Source organism: Rhinatrema bivittatum, chromosome 4, assembly GCF_901001135.1.
Source record: "Rhinatrema bivittatum chromosome 4, aRhiBiv1.1, whole genome shotgun sequence".
Classification (NCBI taxonomy): domain Eukaryota; kingdom Metazoa; phylum Chordata; class Amphibia; order Gymnophiona; family Rhinatrematidae; genus Rhinatrema; species Rhinatrema bivittatum.
The window spans coordinates 441935419-441948743 of NC_042618.1; the positions used below are offsets into that span (position 1 = coordinate 441935419).

The window sequence follows — 13325 nt, forward strand, 5'->3', positions numbered from 1 at the left end:
CCAAGTGACCACAGAATTACCCTGAGTGGGAGTTAAGGGTAGTGCTGAGGGGGTATGTGACACCCCCAAAATAGTTAAAGAACTTCAGATTCACTGATCCCACCTTCCCATGCACCAGCATGCATTGGTGTTCAAATCAGATTGCCAGAGATGTTGTTTTGCAGCCGGCAGTAGGGAAACAGACTCCCTCTTGCCAGTGAACATTAGGAAGATTTTGGGATGGTTTGGGGATGGGTGAGGAGAGTTGGGGTGGGTGAAGAGTCTAGAGGTCCTTGTCTTGTTTGAGAGGTTGGAGATAGGGGAGGGTCTATGGGCCCAGAGGACTGGGGTTATGCAGGGGTCACATAGACTTGTATTTGAGTCTGGGGAGGGAGGGGGTAAGTAGGGGAGGTTCCTTGTACTAATTGGATCTTACAGTAAGAGTGGGGAGACCTTAGCTGCTGAATACGTATCTATGTGACTGTGGAAACGCTGCTGTGTTCTGCATCATAACTTTAGTTCACTGGGAAAACAACCCACCCTTCACTTTCCTATGAGAGCAGAGGCAAGGATCGAGGCGATTAGGAGAAAACAAAGGAAGCATGACCTACTGCAGCCTGTGGGGTAGCTGAGTTGATGCCAGCAGGTTGGTGGTGGATGAATTCTGTCCAGCAAGGTCATACGTTAAAACCAAGGAGCAGATAAAGAAAATACCACTAAGGGCCTGATGTATTAAAAGCAGTGACAATTTTCTGCCAGGTCACCAACCCTGAACCTTTTTGAATTTGCTTCTTTTTCTCAGTTGGGAGGGTTGAGGCTGCTGCTGGTCCTACAGGACCTGACCCAGTATCCTTTTTATTTTAGAAAGTTACCACTGACTAAAAGGTTTTCCCGATTTTTGTCTCTCTGGGAACATAGTAGGCCGTGGCATAGCTGGGCTGCTACCAGTAAGGTCATGGGGACCTAGGAGGCCCCCCATGTTTGGGCAACAGCCTTGTAAGGGTAGTAAGGCATGGGGTGGCTGGATGTTGGATTGTTAGAGAACTTGCGTGCTTATCTAGCCAGGATGGTAGAGAACCAAAGAAGAAGAAGAAGACAAAAGCTGACATGCATAAGGAGCGATATCCTCTACATGCTCAGGCTTCTACAGCTGGTAACTGGGATATATTCTTAGCAGTGTGGAGTAGACTGGAATAACTGGGATGAGCAGACTGGATGGGACAATTGCTTTTGAACCAGCATTGAATTAGAGGCCTAGGGCCTGGTAAAAAGGGACAAGAAAGGAACAGGGAGATCAAGCGCCTGATTAACAGTAAGGATGGGCCACTGAATTGATCTCCAGGTCAAGAGCGAAGCGGTATTACTGGACAGGTGGGATTGACCCATCTTGTTCTCCTTCAGCCTGTGTCTTTTCCAGTGTTCAGCCTGCTTTAGAAAATGAGGCCCATATTCAGGAGGCCGTTTAGTGGACAAGTTAGCCGGATAACTTGCCCCTTATGTTCAGCGGTATAAACATCCCACTGAATATACTTGCCTAAACTTATACGGCTACAAGTTTGAATATAGTAGTTAGGTTTTAAAGGTTTTTGGCCTTGTGTGGCCAAATAACTTGCAACTTATCTGGATATCTTTAAAAGATAAAGAGAGATCCAGGTAAATAGCACTGTATCGGTATTAAAACGAGGAAAAAAATTAAAGGGCCTGTGGATCCATCCTCAGGTAAATTATTTAAATTGTAATGTCTGGCCCAGCGCTGCTTAAATATATTACCATCATCTGTCTCCTCCCACCACACACACACCCTTTGCCTGTTTTGTCTTTAAAAATTTCTATTGCAACCACCCTCCCCCTGTGACAAAAAAAATCATCCCTGCCTTGAGGGTCTGACTTAACTGCTCCTGGCGACTCCAGTGCTGCATCCAATAGGCAGTGCTGAAGTGAAAGATATCCATCTAAATAGGTTTGGAATATAGACCTCACTATTCCTTCAACAAATCTGGTCCAGTGAATGACTGCTGCGGTGGTTAGAGCGTTGGATTTCCATTTAGTAGTAGTCCTGGGACACGAGTTGGAGACTTCCCCTCTCTCATGGACCCTAAGTCCTTTTATCACCCCCATGCCTCTGCGACCTGGTCCTATGTATGCCCTAGATGAAGGTGAGGGGCTGCTGTCAGACCCTCTGAGACCTGGCTTGCGAATTTGTCTTCCTCTGCCTCTCCTGGTCCAACAGATTTAACAGAGAACAAGTAGCATAATCACCTGCCCAAGCCCCGCAGCAGGTGAACAGATAATCCTGGTGCTTACTTCTGTGCTCCCTGGCAGAAAGTCAAAGGCAGACAAAAACTGAGTTGTTTTGTTTTTGTTTTTTTTTTCTTTCTTCATTGCCATAATCTCAAGCAATGCAGAAGCTATTTCTCCTTTGATTACACACTCCCAGGGCACATTAGTACTTCTTAATCATGGTGCTGATCTTACAATTATCTCTGCCTAATGAGCTGATATGAAGATGAAAGGCTTTTGATTTACTCAACTCTGCTGCAGCATATTGAATATGTTAATACCCTGTCTTTAGCCTTTCATCAGTTGATAGGGATGTCCTACCAAGAAGCTAGGCTCCCTTTTAGGATCTTACACATTACAGTTCTTTCCAGCTTTTTTACCTTCATCATATTTGGCAAGCATATATATTGATGCATTTGTAGACTTTCAAGACCGAGGCACCCACATGTTACTGCTCCATAGGCTGGATTTACACTCAGAGTAGGACAACCTCCATCAGCCTTCAAAGACTGACTTTTGCATTGCGCTTGGAAACAGCTCTCCAGCCTCAAATTGAAACAGCAGCAGGATGGGCTTTAGCAAGGTATTAACTGAAAGGTAGGACAGCTTAGTTTAGCAGTAAATTATATGGTTTCTTCTCTGTTTTAAGAGCCACTATCGGGTCCTCTGAGAGGAGGGGGGAGGGTAGCATATTATACAGATAATTAAAACAGCAATTTAAGAACTTTTTTTGTTTTGTTTTGTAGCCAAAGTTTTCATGCCAGGAGATGTGTGAATATTTGAAGATGCCTCGTTTCCTTCTCTAGTACAGAGATTTGCAAATGGTGAAGATGACTAAGCAACGGCAGGGAAGCTTTCCAAATGCTTGATGTCGCCTAGTGACAGAGAGTCTTTAAAACGTGTGTTCTGACCTCCTGGACTGAACTAGACTAAGACCAAATAAAAAAAGAAACAAAAAAACCCCCTAATGTAAAAAGTCTATATGTGCGTGTTTGAGGGCAAAGGGGGTGGGGGAATGCATGAAAAATGTGAGCCGGGGGGGTCTACTCTCTGTAGTAGAAAGGTGAATGTATTTGTATGCAGGGTTCAAAGGTTATTGGGGGAGGGAGGCACACCTACCAGGGGAGATGCAGATAGATGATGCACTGGCATGATAACTTTAAAGGGGGGCATTATGTAATATTGCACATAAGTTAGCCAGAAATTACACACATTAAGTTGCACCAGTTTTCAATATGCGTATGAGGGAGTGTACAGGAAACTCCCTCAAACCACCTTAAGGACTGGCGACAGCTATCCCACCCAGTCTCCTTAAGGATCAGCCCCGTGAGGGATTCTGGTGGAAAGGAGGCGTCCTTCACCACACTACAGGGTGGCCCATGGAAAAGTAGCCTGCCTGCGTGGCACTGGTACTGGAGGCGGGCTACTTTTCCATGGGCCACCCTGTAGAAGGAGCCAGGGCCCAGAAGGGTTAGAGAGGCTCTGAGAAGCAGGCAGGAAGCCAGCGAATGCAAAGACAAACTACATTTGAGTTTGGACCCAGCACTGCAAGGTAAATAGTTTTCTTTCAGTTTTGTTTTGCACTGAAAATAAATTTGCACCAAAGGAAACAGTCAGTCTGCCTCCTTATTCCTCTTAGCTGTTTTCTAAGCCACGACTGGTCCATGTTACCACATATGGTGACAGCAGTGGGATCTTCTTGCCTGAGGAGGAAGCACAGGTGGAAGCCGCACAGCTGCAGCAGAAAAAAAAACCCCTCTTTTCCTGGGACCTCATGGTTCCACTCACGCAGCCTATGCACAACAGGCTAAGGGGGTTAGCTTTGCCTGTGTAGTCAGGTTTCAAGCAGTGAGTAAGGGCTGGGCAAGCCAGCAGGGTTTTTTTTTGTTGTTGTTTTTTGTTTTCTCTCTCCTTCCCCCGGAGAGATACATAGTTTGGAGACAGCTGGAAAAGCAGAGAAGATGGAGCTAGTGATCCAGATTCTCGCTACAGAGTAGCAGCAACTGCAGACTGCCTTACAAACACAAATTGACCAGCAGCAGGTGCTGTGAGAACAAGTTATGCAGCAAAATACCATGCTAACTCAGGTAGCACTGGCCATACAGACCACTGTGACCATGCCACCTCCTTTGTCACCAGTACTACTTAAAATGACCCCAGGATAAGACATCGACTGTTTCCTGAAAAACTTTGAATGTACAGCTCAGGTGACAGGTTGGCCAGAAGATAGGTGGACTACCTATCTGGAAAATCTACTCACCGGGAGTAGTCAAGATGCCTTCCAAACTAATAATCCAGAAATTAAAGCCACCATTCTAGAGAGAGTGGGACTCACCCCAGAAGCCTATTGACAGCGGTTTTGATGGGGAGTTCTGCAGGCTGGAGAAAACCCAAGGAACCTATTGCATAGACTTAAAGATGTCACTTGGAAGTGGCTGCACCCAGAAGGGAAGTCCGGGGTGGAGATAGCCAAAGTGGTTCTGTTGGGACAATTCTTAGCCTAAAACACCCTATGCAGCAGTGGGTCTGCTGACACCCAAACCTTATACTTGAAAAGGTGCTGAAAGTAGCAGAGGCCTATTACTAGGCCCAGACCATACCTGAGTCTTCACGGTTTCCAGAGAAGCCACTCGACCCAGGTAGAGGATGGCAGAGTCCTAAGAGTCAGAGGTCTCAACAACCAGTAGCGCAGATCCAGCAGGACTTTTCATCTCGCCCACAAACCTCAGCCAGACCATCATGTGGAGAAAGGGGCCATTTTGCCAGAGACTGTCCCTGCAGGAAAGTTGAGCCAATAGATGTTAATACCATGGTCCTACACTTTTGTAATTTCATGGATGTCCCCAACCAGGGAGTCTCTACTTTTGTGATTGTGGTTGAACTAGATGGCATTCCAAGCCAGGAAGAGCGGTAGTAAAGCAGGTCCAGATTGATCCCCATGCCAGGGTCACTACTCTGTCATAGTCAATGTCATTATCCAGGAAGTCAGACACAACTGAAGACCTCAGTCAGCCAAAAAAAAATAGAGTTGGGAATTCTTTCTTGGCTATCCTACCCATATTAATAGGACAGGACTGTATAAACTTTAAGAGCCTGTGGAATCAACTCACAGTGGGTTTGTCCAGCCACAACAATGATGACTTGAGTTTACATATCACTTTCCCCTAGAAGATCCAGCCCTGTTTCATAAAGACTCTAAGACTCCTAATTTCCAGAAGCAACGCTGACAGGACAAATAGTTATGTTGCAAATTTAGAGGCAACCGGGGAGTCAGGGGAAAAGCAGCAACCCACCTAAAATGTCATACCTGGCCCCTTTGAGTGGGAAAAGCAGGTGACTCAGGGAGCTTCAGATGGACCCAGAGGGAAGATGAGTCTTTTAAGTGGGTCCGGGAGCATATACAGAGAATGGACGGAAAGCTAGTCCCTGGAGCGTAGGTTAGAGATCCTATTCCTCCTTATTTTGTAAAGAAAGGGGACCCAAGAGAAAATATTGGCACAATTTTATTGGCCAGGCCTACATAAACAGGTCCAGTTGTATTGCCAGTCCTGCCCTACCTGCCAACTCACAAAGCCTGCTGGCATTGGCGGCTCTTCTCATACCAATGCCCATAATCGAGACCCCTTTTGAAAGGGTGGGCATGGACTTTGTGGGGCCACTAGAGAGATCTACTTGAGGAAATAAGTACATTCTCAACCTTCTGGACTATGCTTCAAGATATCTGGAGGCAGTACCACTATGGAGCATGAAGACCCCAATGGTGGCGACTGCCCTAATGGAGGTTTTTTCATGACTTGGCCCACCCAAGGAGATCCTGATGGATCAGGGAATCCGTTCATGTCCAAGGTAATGAAACAACTCTATTCCTTGCTGAAGGTAAAATCTCTGCGTACCTTGGTGTATTGCCCACAGACCGATGTGCTCGTTGAGCGCTTCAAACAGCCACTCAAACAAATGTTGAGGAAATTTGTAGATGAAGATGGCAGGAACTGGGACGCATTGCTACCCTACAAGCTGTTTGCACTCCATGAAGTGCTACAGAGCTTGATGGGTTTTTCCCTTTTGAGTTACTGTATGGAAGGAGATCGAGTGGAATCTTGGACATAGTTCGTTAGACTTGGGAAGATGAAGGGAACCCTAGGCAGAACCTCACTGACTACATATTCTGAGTGCAGGATTGCCTTAAAAAGGCTGGGAAAAGCGTCCACCTATGCCTAGAGAAGGCTCAGACTACCCAAGCCTGAGGTTACAGTTGCCCCGTGGTTCAAAGAGTATTCCAGCCAGGGGACCACATTCTAGTCCTCTTCTCAACCTTGTAAAGTAAGCTGTTAGCCCATTGGCAAGGACCCTATGAAGTTTTGGAGAACACAGGGCCTGTGGATTACAAAATAGTCCAATCAGATAAATGAAAGAGAACTCAAATCTACCACATAATCCTTTTAAAATAGTGGGTGGCACAGTAGTGCAAAGTGATGCAAGGAAGAGAGTTTGGTCCAGAAGTCAGACCGAACCCAGATTCCTTTCAGAAAGCAGCTATATACAGCAGGCAGCTGACTTAAAGCAGCTCATGGAGCAAAATAAGGAAATCTTCTCGAATCTACCGGGTCATATCTAACTGGTACAACATGACATCATTACGCCACCTAGAGTTGTGGTACGGCAATGACACTATTGGATTCCCAAGACCAGATGCCGCATCACTGAGGCTGAAGTGAAGGAGGAGATCCTGCTCAGTTAGAGGTGTCTAACAGTTATTTGTCCTCACCCACAGTGTTGGTGCCAAAGCCAGATAGGAGTATATGATTCTGCATTGACTTTAAAAAGGTCAACAAGGTTTCAAAACTCATCGCATACCCAATGCCTGGAGTGGATGAGCTGACTGAGCATCTGGAATCAGCCCAATTCATCTCTACCCTAGAGTTTACAAAAGGGTATTGGCAGGTGCCTCTCACGCCAGCAGTGAAGGAGAAGGCTGAGTTTTCGACACTAGGAGGACCTTTCCAGTTCACTGTCAACCCTTTTATCTCCCCGCAATGTTTCAGTGTTTGGTTGACCATTTCCTCCACCCACATCAAGGGTACTCAGCCGCCTACTTGGATGTACAGCCCAGATTGGAAGACATACTTAAGCTAATTTCAGGCTGTGCTAACCAGTCAGGCAAGCAGGACTGCCGGCCAACCCAAAGAAGTGCTTGCTAGGAGGGCAACAAGTCCAGTATCTTGGCTACACCTTGGGGAAGAGCAAGGTCCAGCCTTAGACCTAGAAGATTTAAGCAATCACAGGGTGCCAGTCCCACAAACACAAGTGAAAGTGAGAGTATTCTAGGCCTCACGGGGTACTACAGAAGATTTATCCCCAATTACTCGAAGAAGGCAGGGCTTCTCATAAGGCTATTGTTGAAGAAAGCAACCGAGAAAGTCCAGTGGTCAGCTGAAACAGAGAAGACTTTCCGGGCTCTGAAAGAGGTGATTTACTCAGAACTGGTCCTAATAAATCTGGTCTTCACTGAACCTTTCACAGTGCAGACAGATGCCTCAGAAGAAGGTTTGGGAGCAGTTTTAGTTCAAGAGAAGGATGGCCAAAAACATTCTGTGGATTACATTAGCAAAAAGCTAATGCCTCGGGAGAAGCATTACCCAACAGTCAAGACAGAGGCATTGGCAGTCAAGAGTTGCCTTGCGCTACTACCTGCTGGGACGGCAGTTCATAAGGGACCACCAAACGCTCCTATGGATAAATAGAACTGAGGGTGATGAGATCATTACTGGCCCTAAAGCCCTTCAACTATAAAATATGAAATAGGGCAGGAAAAAAACCATCAATGTGGATTTCCTGTCCAGAGAAGTGTCCTGGTACAGGCAGGTGCTTGTCCAAATAAGGAAGAGATGAGGAAGTGTACAGGAAACTCCCTCAAACCACCAAAAGGAACCAGTCACAGCTATCCCCACCCAGTCCTCCCTAAGGATGAGCCCCACAAGGGATTCTGGGTGAAGGTAGGCTCTATTCACCATACAATAAGGCGTCAGGGCCCAGAAGGGTTAGAGAGGCCCCGGAAAGCAGGCAGGAGGCCAACGAATGCAAAGACCAGCACTGCAAAGTGAGCAGCTTTCTTTCTGTTTTGTTTTACACTGTAAATAAATTTGCACCTGAGGAAACAGTCTGCCTCCTTGTTCCTAAGCCACAACTGGCCCACGTTACCACAATGCACGTACTCCACTGGGTCTGGGAAAACTTGTGTGCAAAGAGGACGGGCAAAACACTGCGTTGCCCACAAGTGCTGTGGAAAACTGCCCTCCTTATGCTCAGTTTCTCTGTAGGACGTCGCTACGTTTGACCTGGGGGAGCTGGAAGAGAGCGCGGATTCTTGTGTCAGACAGATATTTTCTGGAATCGTCACTCAGTGACCCATTGGAAGTGGTGTTGGCTTGCGGCTGTATCTTTCATGCAGCAACCGCTTGGTTGTACGTATAGTGTCAGCTCTCGTGCAGAATGCCCTTCCAGCTGTGCACAGGGGTTGCTTTGAGGTTTTGGTTTTCAGGAGGCTCTGCTCCTGGACAAGCTCCTGCACATCCCTCAGCACGTCAAGCTCTGAGCATTGTATTTCTCATTCACAGGCAGATAACAGAGCAGGCATCTCGGGTAAGCCAGTCCCACAAGCATACACTTTCTTTTCTTGGAGGGGATGGGAAACTGCCCTGGCCCTCCAGCAAGTATCTTTAAATAATTGCATTTCCTGCCAACAGGACTGAAAGTTTTGCATTGTTGGTTGGAGTTAGGCTTAGTGGTTTTCCCGGACGGTGCTGTAAAATGTCCTGCAAAGCTTTAGGAATGAAAGGCCGCCCAGCAGAAACAGAGCCACTCCAGCATGTAAAGCAGAAATATAGAAATGCGTAAGAAAAGGATGAAATGTATTCGTTACACTGTTTAGCACTTTGCTTTCAGTTAGAGGAGCGAATGGTCTCTGTTTCTCTTACTGGTGTCTATAAGTTACATTTTGTTAAACACATTTTCAACATGAGCCTCTTATGAAGAAATGGACTGATTATACCATTGTGCGCCATTGCACTCACAGACCCGATCCGGTATCCGGGCAGCTCATAAAGCAGTTTGCTCACTGACAAAGTGTGTAACACTGTGTTATAGTGCTTTACACCTCCTGTACAGCGTTTCAGCCTGTTTGCCTTTGGCCTTTACTGTGTTGACCTGCTGCTCTAATGCTGTCTGTCTGGTTCATAGTGGAGAGCAGCATTGGCCACTAGAGAGGGGAGGTCCACATCGGTGTCCGGGGGTTGAAAGTTCTGCACATGAGATGTTGTCTCCTTTCATTGAATTGTGGGGTTTTTGTTCCTTGTTCCTCAGGGGAATTGGAACAATTTTTTTTTAATATTAGGGCATAAAAAAAACAAACATCTATGACTCATGTATAATGGAAACTTTGAAAATTTACCAGCACATCACTGCCAGTCCAATTCCCTCCCCCCCCCCCCCCCCCCCCCAAACCCCACCATCACCCCCACTTCGGGTTGTTGAAGGGCTCTGAACCCTGAATGCCCCCTTTCTACATTCCCCAGGCAAATGAAGGGTGCTCCAAACCCTGCTGTCCCTCATCCCTGCCAGGGCTGCTCCATCCCCACCTCATTCCAATGCCAGCCAAAATCAGTAGTGGCAGGGAAGATCCCCCAATTGCTCCTGCCTCACTCGCTCTGAGGCATCAGATGCCGGCAGCTGACCTGACGTTCTCCCGTGCCCTAAATGTAACCGTGTTACTGTATATATTGTACAACAATGCACTGTTTGCTTACATCCCTGCGGGAGGGAAGACTCCCTTCAGGGTCTAGGACGTCTACCATAGGACCCATACATATAGCTCCAGATACTGCATCCAAAAATCCCCTTCCCTCTGCTAGGCACTCATGCTCAGTTACTCAGCTTCAGACTCTCTCTTCCTTTAACTCTTCTCAGCCTCTGAAAGGGACCTCTGACCTCTCTGACCTTTCCTTGTCCATCATTGTGCCTGGTAGCAGTAAATCCGTCTCTTCTTTGAATGAGTTCTTTATTGCTGACTTTAGTGTCACAGGGCTACTTACAGTTCTGTCAACATCGGGGTGACAGACTCCAATACTGCATGGTTCAGAATAACTTTTTTTTTTTTTTTGCGGACGGTGTTTCTAATTTATGATTAATTCAGAGGTGCCAACTCTGTGGGTGCTCAAGCACCCGCAATATTGAGCAAATGCCTTCAGGGAGGAGTACATTGTGCAGAGTTTAGCACCACCAGTCCTTTTAAAAAGTTCATTCCTTTGGACACACACACTCCCAGAGACAAGAGCAATCTCCTCCTTGGACTCGCACAGCATCTCCCTCACACACATACGTACACATGCTCACACACACTCCTGCTCTGTCTCTCCCACACGTGCAAGCTCGTGCTGTCTCTCTGGCCAAAACAGAAGCTGCTGCCGCCTCCTCCGGCTGTCTGGGGCTGGCTGACCTAGCTGTATTGCAGCCTCCTCCTTAGCTGGAGCTCTGAGGTTTGGACTCTGAGCACAGGCCCTGTGTGCCGGGTGCAAACCACACCCCTGCCACAAGCTCATCAAATTGGCCGGCAAACCTTTTCTTTAAAAAATAAAAAAAATGAGAGCCACCAGCTGCTGGCCAGTTTCACAGCAAATTCAAGGAATCCATCACGGATTGATGCAGACTCTGCTTTGGATTTCCTTTCACTTTGCTGCCTCAGGTCTTAGTTCTGTAGATTTTATTGAATTCAGACCAGACTGAAATCCTTCTGCTTTGAGTTTGACTCCGACTAGTTTGCACCATTCCCTACCATTGAATGCATTTATGCATCCATGCATTTAATTAGCATATTTCATATGTCTTTGAAGATGCATTTCCAAATAATTCGCCATGTAACTTTTGTTGAAGGCGCCCGAGAGAAGTATTAAGGAATTCAACAGAAACGGATTTACTTAAATCTAGTTTGTATTAATAAAATAATTCAAACATTCAACCACCACCAATCAGTATTAACATTTTAACATATTTCAAACTGCATCTATGAAAAAATAAACTATAACCTGGTCAAATATTTTCATAAGTGTAGCTTATGCTGATAGAGCAGAGAAAACATATGTGGTAAAAAAAAAAATAATAATAATAAATTGTAAATTGTAGCCATCTTGGAAAAGCACGATTGTGTATCTCATAGCACAAGAAAGGGCTAAAACTTTCATCCTCAATGTCTTGCGAGTACTGGGAATTTGGATAGTGCATATTTTTCTGCAGGGATCTCTTGTCCTTACTATAGAGTAACTTGCTTTTTTTGGTGAGGTACCAAGAATGTTCCAGTACTGTACAGAGAGGACATCGTCGTGGTGTGGTGTTCTGCCGGTAGGTGGTGGTGTAGAATCTTTAGAGCAGTGGTCCCCAACCCTGTCCTGGGGGCCCACCAGCCAGTCGGGTTTTCAGGATATCCACAATGAATGTGCATGAGCGAGAATGTGCATGTTATGGAGGCAGTGCATGCACATTTTCTCTCATGCTCATTCATTGTGGATAATGGATATCCTGAAAACCCGACTGGCTGGTGGGCCCCCAGGACAGGAATGGGGACCACTGCTTTAGAGAATAGCTCTGAGCTTTCTCATAGTGGGGAAAGAGTTACCGAAGCTAGTTCCTGTCTTCCTCCTGAAAAGTAGAGCAGGACTTCCCAAGCTTTTAGCCAATGCGACCCTGTTTTAGTGCTTGAAAATTCATATGATTCCCAGATGATCAAAAGAAAGTAGAGATAAAGTCCCCCTCCAACAATCAGTTCATTCTCACCCTCACCACTCTCCAGATGATCCTCTCAGCCTCCACCTCTCCAGAGAACCTCCTTTCTTAACCTCTTCCCCTCCAGCAGACCCCCCCCCCCTCTCAACCTCTGCCCCTCCAGGTGATCCTCTGTTACATACCCCAGCTTCTCTCACCTCTTCAGCCCAGCCCCTCTCTCTCACCCCTTCAGTCCTTTACTCATCCCCCCATCACAAAGGCTGATCCTCTCTCAACCTCAAGCTCTTCTTAAAAGTCCTAAATGATCTTCTATCATCCCCAATACCCCTTTATAACCTCCTAGCCTTACCTCCTCCTCTCCAACCCATCTCTCTCAGCCTCCAGCTGATACCCTCACTCCCAGCTCCTCTCTACATCCTCCAGTCAATCTTCTTTTATTCTCCCTCTCTCTCACCCTCCAGAACCAGTCCCTCTCCAGCTGAAACAACCCTCAGACCCCTTCTGCATCTGATCCCTCCCTTCAAATGGCCTTTTCTCGAAACATCCCCCTAGACCAGAGCCCGGGCCAATGGCAACATTTTTCCTGTGGGCCAAAGGTGAATGACAACTGATGAGAGGGCAGGCTGATGACAGAGGCAACATTTTTCTCTTGGGTAGGGTCAGTGGTGGGTGAGGAGAAAGGAGCCATGTCTGTGCACACTCCACCCTCCCCTTCCTTCATAGCTGGTCCCAAGCCTGATGGTGATCTGCAAGTGGCAGCAGCATTAGTAATGAAAGTCAACATGGGGCCCGTGAGCCAGAGTAAGCCCATAGGTCCTGCAGCAGACCCGATCCCTCCTCACGCAGGGCTTCCTGTTACCACAGACACTCGCCTGAGGGCAGAGCCACAGCAGGGCCCTTGAGTTGGGTGCTGGCTCGCAGGTTCCATGCTTCCTTCCACTACTAATGCTGCTGCTCTGCTGCTTCTGGTGACTGAAGAGCACTGCCATTTGAACTCCAATCATTGGCTCAGGGCAAAAATTCTATACGCATTTGAAAACTGGCATCGGAAATTATAAATTGCTGACAGGCATGCTCTGCAACCTTTTACCCGCAGTGGGCTATAGGTAGCATCATACAGAGCACCAAGTTTCAAATCAGCTACCACCTTTTTTTGGAACCATTTAACTTCTACATTCAAAGTACACGACTTACTTATGTGAATGTTGAACCAAAAGTTAAAAAAAAATACGTATCTGCCCTTAAAGCCTTCTTGATAAACTTCGCTCCTGCTTCTTACCTGATACTGCCAGTGT

At 46.6% G+C, this 13325-nt stretch overlaps 1 protein-coding gene and 1 long non-coding RNA gene across 2 annotated transcripts in view; both read left to right on the forward strand.

Annotated features, from left to right (window-relative positions):
• The window catches only part of NTN4 (netrin 4), a 105421-nt gene that overhangs the window by 18414 nt on the left and 73682 nt on the right, over nucleotides 1–13325 (forward strand). The gene's annotated exons all lie outside the window — the stretch shown is intronic.
• On the forward strand, nucleotides 2575–3875 carry LOC115091336. Its single transcript, XR_003856676.1, has 2 exons — nucleotides 2575–2856; nucleotides 3006–3875. It is a non-coding gene; the product is annotated as an uncharacterized LOC115091336 (long non-coding RNA).